General features: G+C 41.9%; 1 long non-coding RNA gene across 1 annotated transcript; it reads right to left on the reverse strand.

Moving 5' to 3' along the window:
- Nucleotides 1–2,220: 2,220 nt before the first annotated feature.
- Nucleotides 2,221–8,747, reverse strand: LOC137503113 (uncharacterized). The gene is made up of 3 exons (XR_011019058.1): nucleotides 8,344–8,747; nucleotides 8,155–8,252; nucleotides 2,221–2,301 (listed from the first exon to the last, which is right to left on the reverse strand). It is a non-coding gene; the product is annotated as an uncharacterized lncRNA (long non-coding RNA).
- Nucleotides 8,748–14,860: the final 6,113 nt, after the last annotated feature.

Below are 14,860 nucleotides of genomic sequence, written 5' to 3' on the forward strand. Positions count from 1 at the left end.
CGATATGGTGGCACATTTTATTAATTTTCATGAGATTCGTATCGCAAAGGAAAGTTTAAAATTTGCGAATGAAGAGGATTTCCTTAAGTGGAAACGTGAAAAAGAAAATTAGCAAGTGTGTGAATTTGTTGTATGTCGCTCCAAGTACGAATGTAAAGATGGTTCCTCTAAAATGAAATACAGGTGCCACAGGGATGGGACCTTTAACTCAAGGGGTAATCATGAGCGTCACCAGAAAGTACTTGGAAGCAACAAGATAAGTGGTCATTGTCCAGCAAATATTGATGTTACTTTTCAGTCTGGAGAAGTGCATGTTTCATTTTGTGCAACTCATGTAGGCCACCAAGAAGAGTTAGGTCGCATGAGATTATCGCTGTCGGAAAGAAATGACTTAGCGAGGAAGATTGCGATGAAAATTCCTTTCGATAGAATCCTTGATGAGGTTAGAGATTCTATTGGTGAAACTGACATTGAACGCATTCATCTTCTGACCAGAAAAGATCTATTTAACATTGAGCAAGAGTACAATTTAAAATCTGAAGCTGTGCGGCATGAGAATGATTGTACGAGTGTCGAAGCATGGATTCGTGAAATGGACGAACGTGGAGGAATAGTACGCTTTTACAAGGGTCAAGACATGTCTTCTATGCTGTACCCTCAATTAAAACCAGAGGACTTCGTTCTAATTATAATGCATGAGGCGCAGCAAGAAACGTTACTACGATACGGCGACAAGTTCATTTGTATTGACAGCACACATGGTTTAAATAAGTACGAATTTGAACTAACTACCCTCCTAGTCGTAGATGGCAAGTTCCAAGGATTTCCATGCGCGTTCATGCTATCAAATAGGACGGATGCATTTGTGATGGAAGTTTTACAGAGTTATTAAAGAGGCTCTGCAAGTGACACTACAGCCAAAAGTGTTCATGTCAGACATGGCAGAAACATTTTACAGTGCCTGGCTATGCGTAATGATGCCTGCCAAATTCCGCCTGTTCTGTTCGTGGCATGTTGACCGTGCTTGGAGGAAAAACCTTTCTAAAGTTAAAGGCCGAGAGAAACAGGTGGAGGTGTACAAGGAGCTCAGAGTATTGTTGGAGGAAAGAGACGAGGCTGCTTTTTCGAGAATGCTCTATCAAGAAATAAATAAATTAAAAAGTGACCCTGACACAAGAGATTTTGGTATTTATTTCGAGGCCAATTATGAACACTCTGCAAGTAGCTGGGCTTATTGTAAACGTCTCAATGCCGGCCTTAACACTAACATGCATCTAGAGCGCATGCATGGAGTAATTAAACACATATACATGGAGGTAAGAAGCCTAAGAGACTGGACATCGCAATCCATATCCTCATGCGATTTGTGAGAGATAAAATTTATGACCGCCTTATTTACATGAATAAAGGCAAACACAAATAAACTCTCACAAATAAGACTAAGGCATGCCAATTCATTATCGTTACAATCAGGAGAAATTATTTGCAGTGAGGATGTATGGACTGTTCCATCCACGAAGAAAAGTGAACTGTACGAGGTCAGAAGAACGGGTGAAATGAATTGCGGCTGTGACCTGAAGTGTACAGAGTGCAATACCTGCATTCATTCATATGTTTGTACATGCCCCGACTCTTCCATTAAATTTAATATGTGCAAACATATACACCTAGCGGCTAATTATATTGGTGGTGCTAATGAACACTATTTAGAATCAGATACAAATTTAGTCATTCAGGAAGCACCTTCAAACGAAGAAAAGGACATTATTCTGAAGGGATTGCATAATCCCATGAAAAGAAGGCTAAGTGAGGACATAGAAGAGCACAAGGCCAAGCTTCGAGAAAAATTTGAAAGCATTCTCGCAACAATAGAATCACCAAAACATGTAGATATAATTGAGAAACAGCTCCAACCAATAATCCCAACTATACATGCCCATAGCATAAAAGCGATGATCAGCACACCACCTTCTACTTCAAGGGGGATAAAGTGTGAAACACAGTGACGATTATTTTCCACAAAAAAAGTCCCATAAGAAAACTTCTTCTGCCTTGTCAAGGCCTACTGGCCTACAGGCAATTGCTGCAAATTTGTTACTCCACTAAGAAAAATGTGTTATAGGCCCTACTTCAGTACAATTGTTGGCTGCACCTGAGCAGTACTGGTGGAGGTGTTCCATTTTTTCTTCTTCTTCTACTTCTCTCTCCCTCTTGTGTAGACTCCCTCTTTTTCTTGATCCCAAAGCGCCCTTCATGCTGCTGCTGGGAAGATTCTGTGTTGGCACAGAATTGGGTTTTAGCCTAAAAAAAGTTTATTGAAACAAAGTTAATATTCATATTAATTATACACATTGCTTTTTGAATAAGCCCATGCTATAGTACTATGAAATGCAAAACTGGTAGGCTATAATAATACAGCATATAAATTACAAGAATATGATGAACTGTTATGAAATACCAATCAATTTCATAGTAGTTGTGTAACAGCCCAAGATGTATTATTATTATATTATTATTTCTTGTGGTCCATGGTGTGGGTTACTGCAGTCACCGCCTAGTTCGAGAACCACAGGCAACGGCTGAGTTGCCTATAACATGGTCCTCAGACTCGAGATACCCTAACATATTCCAAGTCATGGCCTGCTTTGTGCTCAGGTGGCTAGGACCCGTCAGGGGAGAGGTCGTCACTAGGACTATAAGTAAGGTAGCATCCTGCTTCACAGAATCGACCTACCTTGGAACATTTCAAGTAAGCCTCGGACCTATGGAAGTAACGGAGTCCAGGATACAGGCATACAATAGAGAAAGAATGGGTGGCATACAGTGACGCAGCAGTAAAAGCAGGAAGGAAATGCCTAGGAACAACCCTCTCTAAAGGTAGTGAAAAGCAAAATATTGTCGGAATGACAGAGTGAAGGCAGTTTTCAGCGTTCAGTTACCACGGGCCAAGTCCTCAGTGTATCTGTGCTCCATGCGGTGGAGCTTGTCATAGGTATCGCACACTTATCTGTCCTCAGAGAAAATAATTGCTGACATGTTTCTGCTGCAACTAATATTTACTCCCCGTTGTGAGTAGTGAAATGTTGTTTGGTGCCTTTATTATATAATAATAATAATAAATTGCAAGATACTATGCTGTAATGTGCAAAATATTCATGTTCAAATTATGCTCATGTTTTTCTAGTGTAACTTAAAGGATTTATGAACTGTAATTTAATCTTATGACCATTGACTGCAATAAAATACTAAGTTATTATTATTTAACTCACAGAGGCTTGCAGACTGAACGCTGAAGGGCTTAACTGCCTGTAGCTATGTATGTATGTAATATTCATTTTCTCTATTTCAAGCAATAAAGGGAAGTTAAGTTTTATACACAAGAACTATTTAACTTCATAAAGCATAAAATTACAGGCCAGTCAGTTTGACATGCATTGCATGTACGCTTTGGGAAAGCATTCTTTCTGATTATATTAGACATGTTTGCAAAATTAATAACTGGTTTCATAGAAGGCAGTTTGAGTTTAGGAAATGTTATTCTACTGAAGCTCAACTTGTAGGATTCCAACAAGATATAGCAGATATCCTGGATTCAGGAGGTCAAATGGACTTTATTGCGATTGACCTATGTAAAGCATTTGATAGGGTAGATCATGGGAGACTACTGGAAAAAATGAGTGCAATTGGACTAGAAAAAAAGAGTGACTGAATGGGTGGCTTTTGTTACAAGCCCAAGTCAAGGCTTGGAGTGGAGGCCTCGCCCACACATGCTAGAGAGGCATCCTTGGTTCCTCCACCTGGGTGATACGGTGGTTCAGGTGAAGTGGGGCTGGTGACTGAGGTGAAGGCTCACTGCGGGGCGCTGGAACCAACACATCACTTTGCTCTACGTAGCCTGGCCCGAACTCAGTCATGATAATGCCAAGTGGAGACCACGTGAGTAGGCCTACTGAAGGGGGAACAAACCTGGCTAGGTTCGGGCCAGGGGCGGACCGCTGGATGGACGACTGAGGGGCGTGGTCTCTGCTACGGAGAGCCTAAGTTGTGGGAGGAAAATGTATGGCTTTATGGCTCACCACGGATGGTGAGAACGACGCTCAGGACCCTAGAAGGGCCAAAAAACCTATGATTGATTTAAATATGTTTGCTTAAAAAGAGCCAATTTCAAAAATTTCGTTATCAAGGGAAGCCATGGAAGCTCCAATAGAGCATATCCAGGAGCAAGCCCAAGATGAAGAAATGGAGACAGAAGTCCCAATTGGACAGGCTGTCGCTGACTCAAAACAAGAAATGGCAACAGAAGCTCCAGTAGAGCAGACTGCTACTACAAGCAAAGCAGAACGTCCATAGAAACAGAACTGAAGATTTCTGCCTCGAAAATCAACAGATTTCATATCGACAGACCACCTCGCAACAGTGCATATTACAAGGAAAGGAAGGGAGCGAGGAAGGAGGCCAAAATAGCGACTGGAACTTGGACGGAGAAGAAGCCAAGGAACAGGGATCGGCGAGAGGCTATCCCTCCGACAATGCCCAAAAGGCTGAGGCCAGGGGATAGTATGCCATCAAGTTCGGCTACAAAACCGCCCGCCAAAAACCAGAAAGAAGAGACGGTCATGTCCTTTTCGGAAAGACTAACTTCAATCAAGGTAGCAATAATACCTTAAACCTCTCCAGATGGGAAACTGAAGGAGGATGACGTGAAGGAACTTACATTTGCTCTGATAGCGCAAATGAAACCGCTGTCAGATGGATGCCTTTCAGGCTTCCTCGAATCTCCGAGGCTGGAAAGTGGAGCAGTGGTACTGATCTGTGTAAATCCAGAAACTAAAAGCTGGCTGGAACAGACAGTGGCCAATTGCTACCCTTGGAAAGGGGAGAATTTGGAGGTGGCAGAAGTCAAGAAGGTGCTGAATACTACAAAGGTCATCGCCAAGTTTCCTCCTCCATATGACAAGATGAAGGTTGATGATGTGCCTTTCAGGATACATGAGCTTGACACCAAATTTCCGACGAAAGAGTGGAGAGTGCTGAATGCAACAACTACTGGCCCTTAATGAAAGAGCTTTTGAAGAGCTCAAGAAGAGAGGCCTTAAGGCCAAGCTTGGACTTGGGCAGATCAACTTTCAAGTAATCAAGGGAAAAACAAAACCTAGCGTTGGCAAGGATGGTACTGAAAGTTCTACAGGCCAACCTACAACATAAAAAGTCAGCTGTTGCCAATTTCGTTAGGAAGTTCAAGTCCGAGGCTATCGATGTGGCTTTTATACACAAGCAACGGGTAGTTAAGGCAGAATAGCAGGACTCACGGAATCTGGAGGTAAGTTAATGTACGATACTACATCGAATATGCCTAGAACATGTTTACTTGTGAGCAGAAGACTACAATGCCTTCTGATGCAGGAACATTGTTCCAAGGACTTATTGGCAGCCAAGATAAAACTTGGAAATTGGGAAGCTCCCAGAGATATAACCATAGGCTCTGCATACCTCCCATATGACTCAACTAATCTGTCCCCACCAGAAGAAGTTGAGAACCTAATTTGCAACGCAAAGAGGAAAGGCGAACACTAAGTCCTTCGAGCAGATGCAAATTCACATCACACGGCATGGGGCAGCAATGCAAGAGGTGAGTCTTTACTAGAGTTTATTATTGGAACTCTTGACGACACTAAAACCAAGAAACAAGCCTACGTTTATAAATAAAAATCGTCGGGAGGTAATAGACATTACACTCAGCACTACGCATATTGCAAACTTTATTAAAGACTGGAAGGTACTGGAGAAACCATGATTGGCAGACCACCAGCACATCCAATTTGCAATAGATGCGAGACTATGTGGGATTGACATGTACAGAGTAAAAAAAGAACTAACTGGGATAGATACAGAGAAGTTCTAGGGAAGGCTGTACAAGAAATTCAAACTAATGTGAGAGGACAGAAAGAATTGGATGGGCACTGAAAGTATTAGAAGAGGCCATAATAGACTCATTCCATGACAACTGTCCTCTCAAAGAAAAGAAACACACCAAAAAGTAAGGTGGTGGAACATCAAACTAGCCAAAATGAAAAAAGAGGTTAGGATGTTGTATAGAATATCATCTAGAAATGGTATGTGGGACGTATATCATAGGAAACTCACTGAGTATAACCTAGAGATATGGAAAGCAAAAAGAAAATCTTGGAGACCGTTCTGTGAGAAAGTGGAAGCACACAATGAAACAGCAAGGCTCCAGAAGATTCTGAAATCAACCCATATAAATCACATGTCTTGAAGAACATCTGAAAATGAACTATAGGAATAAGAACATTTTCATTTTAACGGACAGCCAAGCGGCCATTAAGGCACTAGAGGCAGTCCGGATAATATCCAGAATTGTCTGGTATTGCCACTCATTTCTTCTGAAGCTCTCAAAGTACAACATTGTCAAAATAACATGAGTACCAGGCATAAATGTATAGAAGGAAATGAAAAGGCAGATAAACTGGCCAGGAAAGTGGCAGAAACACATTTTGTAGGCCCGGAACCTGTATGCGGGATTTCCTATGGACAAGCCCGACACTACATAGGAAAATGGGTACAAAAGAGACAAATGGAGAACTGGAAAATTACTCCAGGATGCAGGCTTGCAAAGGAACTGAAAAAGGATTAAACAAGAAGCATACTAAAGAGTTGTTGAAACTCAACAGAGGAAATATAAGATGGGTAGTAGACCTGTTGACAGGATACTGCCATCTGAAAAAAAACCTACATAGAATTGGAGTAATAAGAGACAACATATGTAGGAAATACAATGAAGCAGAGGAATCAGCTGAACACATACTTTTCGAATGTGAGGCGTAGGGTAGAATCAGACTCTCTACTCTAGGACTACCAGGTGAAGTGAGAGGACAAATCCAAGAAGACCCAATAAGAACAACCAGCTGCTTTGTGAAGGGAGCAGGTATATCTAGGTGGGAATGAAGGAAAAACATGGTAGCAAAAGATCTTAGAGGTCGACACTAATTAGGAACTAATATTTAGAGGCCCCATGAAGAAAACAAGAATGGGTGGCTATATTTCTAGAAAATAGAACTCAGAGAATTAGAGTAGGCAAAGCTTTTTCTGACCCTGTAAAAATCAAGAGGGGAATTCCTCAGGGCAGTATTATTGGACCTTTATATTTTCTTATATATATAAATGATATGTGTAAAGAAGTGGAATCAAAGATAAGGCTGTTTGCTGATGATGTTATTCTGTACAGAGTAATCAATAAGTTACAAGATTGTGAGCAACTGCAAAATGACCTCGATAATGTTGTAAGATGGACAGTAGGCAATGGTACGATGATAAACGGGGTTAAAAGTCAGGCTGTCAGTTTCACAAATAGGAAAAGTCCTCTCAGCTTTAATTACTGCGTTGATAGGGTGAAAGATCCTTTTGGGGATCATTGTAAGTATCTAGGTGTTAATATAAGGAAAGATCTTCATTGAGATAAACACATAAATATGATTGTAACTAAAGGGTACAGATCTCTGCACATGGTTATGAGGGTATTTAGGGGTTGTAGTAAGGATGTAAAGGAGAGGGCATATAAGTCTCTGGTAAGACCTAAACTAGAGTATGGATCCAGCGTATGGGACCCTCACCAGGATAACTTAATTCTCAAGAACCGGAAAAAATCCAAAGAAAAGCAGCTCGATTTGTTCTGGGTGATTTCCAACAAAAGAGTAGCGTTACAAAAATAATGCAAAGTTTGGGCTGGGAAAATTTCGGAGAAAGGAGACGAGCTGCTCGACTAAGTGGTATGTTACAAGTGATAAAATCATGTTGGGTCCATACTGAATCTCAGTTATGTTCCAAGCTGTCAGTGGAGAGATGGCATGGCATGACATTAGTAGACGAATAAGTTTGACTGGTGTCTTTAAAAGTAGGAAAGATCACAATATGAAGATAAAGCTGGAATTCAAGAGGACAAATTGGGGCAAATATTCATTTATAGGAAGGGGAGTTAGTGATTGGAATAACTTACCAAGGGAGATGTTCAAGAAATTTCCAATTTCTTTGCAATCATTTAAGAAAAGGCTAGGAAAAAAACCAATAGGGAATGTTCCACCTGGCCGACTGCCCTAAATGCAGATTAAGAGACTGAGTGATTGATTCATGACTTACCCCTGACTAAAGTGCCGAGGATTCCTAAAATCTGTGGATTGGAAGTGATCTCAACATATCTTGTATGTATGTAGGTAGGTCCCTTCCATTGATCACACCTAAAACATAAAAAAAGCCAAATTAAAGTCAAACCTATGAGTGCAATCTCTGCACCGCCACTAATATTTCACAATATTGGAATTTACTTACACTGGTTTGCCTCGAGGAAAGCAGAAGAAAGAGTTTATTCTACTGACGGAGGGCCTATAACACATTTTTCTTACTGGAGTAACAAATTTGCAGCAATTGCCTGCTGTTCACTCTCGGTAGGCCTTGACAAGGACGAAGAAGTTTTCTTATGGGGCTTTTTTGTGGAAAATAATCGTCGCTGTGTTTCAAACTTTATCCCCTTTGAAGTTGAAGGTGCTGTGCTGATCATTGCTTTTGTGCTATGGGCTTGTATAGTTGGGATTATTGGTTGGAGCTGTTTCTCAATTATATCTACATGTTCTCGTGATTCTATTGTTGCGAGAATACTTTCAAACTTTTTTCGGAGCTTGGCCTTGCACTCTTCTATGTCCTCACTTAGCCTTCTTTTCATGGGATTACGCAGTTCCTTCAGGATAATGTCCTTTTCTTCATTTGAAGGTGCTTCCTGCATGACTAAATTTGTATCTGATTCTAAAATATGTTCATTAGCACCACCAATATATTTAGCCGCTAGGTGTATATGTTTGCACATATTAAATTTAATTGAAGAGTCGTGGCATGTACAAACGTACGAATGAATGCAGGTATTGCACTCTGTACACTTCAGGTCACAGCCGCAATTCATTTCACCCGTTCTTCTGACCTCGTACAGTTCACTTTTCTTCGTGGATGGAACAGTCCATACATCCTCACCGCAAATAATTTCTCCTGGTTGTAACGATAATGAATTGGCATGCCTTAGTCTTATTTGTGAGAGTTTATTTGTAAGTTTGCCTTTATTCATGTAAATAAGGCGGTCATAAAGTTTATCTCTCACAAATCGCATGAGGATATGGATTGCGATGTCCAGTCTCTTAGGCTTCTTACCCTCCATGTATATGTGTTTAATTACTCCATGCATGCGCTCTAGATGCATGTTAGTGTTAAGGCCGGCATTGAGACGTTTACAATAAGCCCAGCTACTTGCAGAGTGTTCATAATTGGCCTCGAAATAAATACCAAAATCTCTTGTGTCAGGGTCACTTTTTAATTTATTTATTTCTTGATAGAGCATTCTCGAAAAAGCAGCCTCGTCTCTTTCCTCCAACAATACTCTGAGCTCCTTGTACACCTCCACCTGTTTCTCTCGGCCTTTAACTTTAGAAAGGTTTTTCCTCCAAGCACGGTCAACATGCCACGAACAGAACAGGCGGAATTTGGCAGGCATCATTACGCATAGCCAGGCACTGTAAAATGTTTCTGCCATGTCTGACATGAACACTTTTGGCTGTAGTGTCACTTGCAGAGCCTCTTTAATAACTCTGTAAAACACTTCCATCACAAATGCATCCGTCCTATTTGATAGCATGAACACACACGGAAATCCTTGGAACTTGTCATCTACGACTAGGAGGGTAGTTAGTTCAAATCCGTACTTATTTAAACCATGTGTGCTGTCAATACAAATGAACTTGTCGCCGTATCGTAGTAACATTTCTTGCTGCGCCTCATTCATTATAATTAGAACGAAGTCCTCTGGTTTTAATTGAGGGTACAGCATAGAAGACATGTCTTGACCCTTGTAAAAGCGTACTATTCCTCCACGTTCGTCCATTTCACGAATCCATGCTTCGACACTCGTACAATCATTCTCATGCCGCACAGCTTCAGATTTTAAATTGTACTCTTGCTCAATGTTAAATAGATCTTTTCTGGTCAGAAGATGAATGCGTTCAATGTCAGTTTCACCAATAGAATCTCTAACCTCATCAAGGATTCTATCGAAAGGAATTTTCATCGCAATCTTCCTCGCTAAGTCATTTCTTTCCGACAGCGATAATCTCATGCGACCTAACTCTTCTTGGTGGCCTACATGTGTTGCACAAAATGAAACATGCACTTCTCCAGACTGAAAAGTAACATCAATATTTGCTGGACAATGACCACTTATCTTGTTGCTTCCAAGTACTTTCTGGTGACGCTCATGATTACCCCTTGAGTTAAAGGTCCCATCCCTGTGGCACCTGTATTTCATTTTAGAAGAACCATCTTTACATTCGTACTTGGAGCGACATACAACAAATTCACACACTTGCTCACTTTCTTTTTCACGTTTCCACTTAAGGAAATCCTCTTCATTCGCAAATTTTAAACTTTCCTTTGCGATACGAATCTCATGAAAATTAATAAAATGTGCCACCATATCGGATTTTGTAGCACATTCTTCTACACAAAGCGGACATTTTACTTGAGGTTGTTCACACTTCGCAGTCTTATGTTGTGAATTTTTATGTCGTTCTAAATTGTATTTTGTGTGAGAGGTAAAACTACACAAATCACACGAAAATTTAGGGTTTTTGTTAGTGTGCTTTGTTCTTACGTTATGATTTAAATTTTTCCTGTAATTGAAAAATTGATTACACTCAGTACATACGAAATTGTCCATTGTGCAATCACAAAAATTTCACTACAATGCGCAATAAACCACTTAATGCACGTAACTAATTCACTGTTTCATGAAGTGGACCTCCAAATACTGCAGAAGTCTATTAACACAGTCTGAACACAGCAGCACGATTTAAAAGCAATACTGGCTTCGCGAAAAGCTGCAACCAACAACAAACAAAACAGAGCTTCTTCTTCTCCTTGCCCCACACGTGGCGCGCAATAGCTAGGTAGGCGGTACTAAACGCCGAGGTTTCTCGAGCAGTCACGAGCAAAGCCGATGATGGCTGCTCCTTCGACATTCCCTAGACTCAAGTCACTCGATCGCCTGCTCGAGCAGGCTCGAGTGCTGACGTCACGAACTGGTGTGTCGAGCGTGGTCGAGCCAGATCGAGCAACACGGAATTCCTTCGTGACGTAGGCTTGCATGTGCGCTAAGTAGGAGTGTGTGTTAGGGCTCGAGCCACAATTCCGTCTGCACTCATTCACGTTGATATTCACCTTCCGGCACTACGCGTAGAGTAGAAGTAGAGTCATTAGCGATACCGTCCATTCTACAGAAATACGTACGTACCGTAAGTCATCAGTTTATTAAATCCATATATGCCCAGAATTACTTTTTTTTATCAAATGGAAGTGACTGCTCGACATGGTGATGAGCTCTGCATAGTGATAGTATTTGTGTGGTTTTCCTTTCGTTACCTGGTCGCTACTTCCATTTTTGGTTCTTCTGAACATTGTATGTATCATTTTAATGATATATTCTGTTCAGTTTTATTATAATGCTATATTTACTATTTCTCCTACATAATAAAAAATGTGAACAGACCTGAAGTCCTGCGTCCGATATAATATAACTGTTTTTTTTTTGCTATTGGTTTTACGTCGCACCGACACAGATAGGTGTTATGGCGACGATGGGACAGGAAAGGTGTTAGGAGTGGAAAGGAAGCGGCCGTAGTCTTAATTAAGCTACAGCCCCAGCATTTGCCTGGTGTGAAAATGGGAAACCACGGAAAAACCACTTCGAGGATGGCTGAGGTGGGAATCGAACCCACCTCTAATCAGTTGATCTCCAGAGGCTGAATGGACCCCGTTCCAGCCCTCGTACCACTTTTCAAATTGCGTGGCAGAGCCGGGAATCGAACCCGGACCTCCGGGGGTCGCCACGCTAACCACTACACCATAGAGGCGGACTTACTTACATATTACGCCGTATCATTTCTCAGGCGATAATATTACTCTAGGATAAAAACCATATAATCCATATACTCCTATGTTGTGTAAGGGATTCAATGTATTCCGTTAATAATGTTAAGGCGTTATCATTATAAATATTATTTTCATGGTACGAAATGTAACAAGCTATTTCTGAAATTGCCGGGTGAGGATATAGTTTGTTCAGTTGTGTTCCTGTACACACACTGGTTTCATTTCATTAGTATTAAAAGAGCAAAGAAGATTGCCACTCATCTGATTTAGTACAAGGTAATCACTCATAGATGGCAGGCCATACTCCTGCTCGAGTACTGCTCGACCTAGATCGAGCAGTGACGTCATCAGCTCGAGCTGCGCTCATGCCCATCCCTACTAATCACAAACAGACCGGGTCAACACCGAGGGGAGAAAGAAAGGTATCGAAACTACTAGACCGGGTGGGAGATAGAAAATAAATGGATAAGGTAACTACGGTTAGATATCGAGAATCGAACACGTCTATATTGTGGTACTGCGATATTGGGAATGAATAGGATATGAGGTAGATATACAACCATTATCAGAGGGAATACGTGTTATTTGGTTACATTACTACCGGCATTCCTGGTAGACCAATTCTGTGAAGCAACAGAAGATTCGAGGTTGCGTAAAAGAGCCACAACTTCCTCCTGTAGAGTAAGGAGCCTTTCTGACCATTTGGCATCGTGCTCAGCTGCCTTAGCATACGCCCCAAGTTTATCGGAAATAGCTGGAATTAATTTCGAAACCGGGTTCGAAGCCCGGGATGTTTCTGGCTTTGCGGTCGCAGGCGACACAGCCTGCTGGGAAGGAAAGGGAGTGTTCGTCCCGGATACAGAGGCAGTGGAAGATAATGCAGTCGTAGCCGAGGGAGGTATTTTGAGGAGTTCACGATATCCCTGGACATCATACCCTGGTGACCTATCCGGACTCGGAGTGGGGGATGAGACAACCGCCGTGAATTTACGTTTTCTGGGCTGCTGATTCTGTAGAACCGGCGCAGATTTCTGGAGTGGAGGAAATTGTTGTAGGGTCAAAAGGGGGCTGAATCTATTGGACACTGGGGTAAAAAAGGACTCGGAGGATAAAGGAAAAACTTCCAAAGCCTGCTGTTTTTTCATACCCTGTTGTCGTTTATGTTCTGGGCATTGTAGAGATCCCACGGAATGCTCCCCGGAACAATTGAGACAAAGTCTGGTAGGATTCTTACATACTGTAGTTTCATGATCTTGTGTGCAATTGGCACATCGAGGGAGTTGAGCCCTACAGTTTTTTCTGGTATGGCCATATCGTTGGCATCGCCGACAGATAGTCGGTTGAAAGACAAATGGGTCGACCTGGGTACGGACCTGATAAATGGAGACGAAGGCAGGTAAAGTCTGGCTACGAAATGTGAGTTTAATGGTGCCAGTTGGAATATAACTGACCCGGCCATCCTGAACGGAGCGGCGGTTCATTCTCTGAGCTCCAACGATAGGGGCGGTCGATTCAGCAACCTGACAAATTTCCTCTACGGACAAATCTTTATCAACCCCTCGAATACCTCCTATCTTATATAGTGACGCGGAAGGAATAAACGCTTTAAGATTTTTTCCCTTTAAGATAGGATTGGTGAGAAAGTTATTAGCTTTTGTGCTTGTCTCAAACTCAATTTGAATCCTATGGCGACTTCGCCGAGCAATTTGAGTAACACCTGAAAATTTACGGTCATAAAAAAGTTTTCCCAAAGCCATGGGATGTATACTGCCCAATTTCTTACTTTCATAAATGGCCTCCACAAATACTAGATAGGGGCCTTTATGGGTATCATCGTATGTCGGCGTTTCAGGTTTAAGAGCATACACATCAACCTTAGTAGAGGAAGCACTGTTACGATCCGATGGGGTTGGGTCATTTAACACAAGTGTATTTTCCATAGAGTACTCACGAATATCAACTTCTACAGACTCCTCCTCCATACTCTGTCCCCCACTCGACTCCACCATGATGTGGGGAGTGAGTTAGAATTTAAGACATATAATACAAAACCTCGTACCGCTCCCAAGGAAGCTAAGTAAGACGAAACACTGAACACCCGAACCTACTCGCACCACACTGAGTAATATACTAGCCGGCCAGTCTCAAAGTGTCAAGTTCTCTTGCCTACAACTGTCATGGCGGCCGTAGTTCACTGAGCTTCAGACAGGGGCGCTGTAACGAGTATGTTTAGCAGTCTATATATCTTTAATGTCGTTGACAAAGACGGCTTATGAGCTGCTTGCCCAAGATGGCGGCTGATCTTATGAGACAGCTTAGGGGCGCTTGCGCAAGATGGCGGCTATACATAGGCTTATATCAACGAGTTAGAATAACATAGAGACGCGGAAGCGCTGCCTGGGTGAAGCTAATAGAAGGAACGTCCGCCCTGTTTCCTGTGGTCAAGCAAGCAAGGGGACATGGCCTTTAAATGACGAAAAGTGTACAAAATACGCATTTCAGAATCACTGGGGGAGAATTAAAGACTGTTGCCGAAAGCTCAAAGCATAAAAAATCATAGACTGCGAATACCGCCACTTCATCATATTGCAGAACGAGGCCAACATCACGATCAGTTCATTGTAGGGTAGTTCGAAATCATCGCACAGTGACATACGAATAGGCCTCGAAATCGGAACGAGAGCGTTCCCCTGCTTGGCTGTTGTGGTTAAGCGTAAATTACAATAAAAACGGTGGACATTAATATTTAAAATTATTGCATCCTTATGAGTACTGTCTTTCTTTCTTAATCTGTTTACCCTCCAGGGTTGTTTTATCCCACGGACTCAGCGAGGGATCCCACCTCTACCACCTCAAGTGCAGTGTTCTGGAGCACGGGACT

The sequence above is a fragment of the Anabrus simplex genome, chromosome X (assembly GCF_040414725.1).
Source record: "Anabrus simplex isolate iqAnaSimp1 chromosome X, ASM4041472v1, whole genome shotgun sequence".
NCBI classification, from domain to species: domain Eukaryota; kingdom Metazoa; phylum Arthropoda; class Insecta; order Orthoptera; family Tettigoniidae; genus Anabrus; species Anabrus simplex.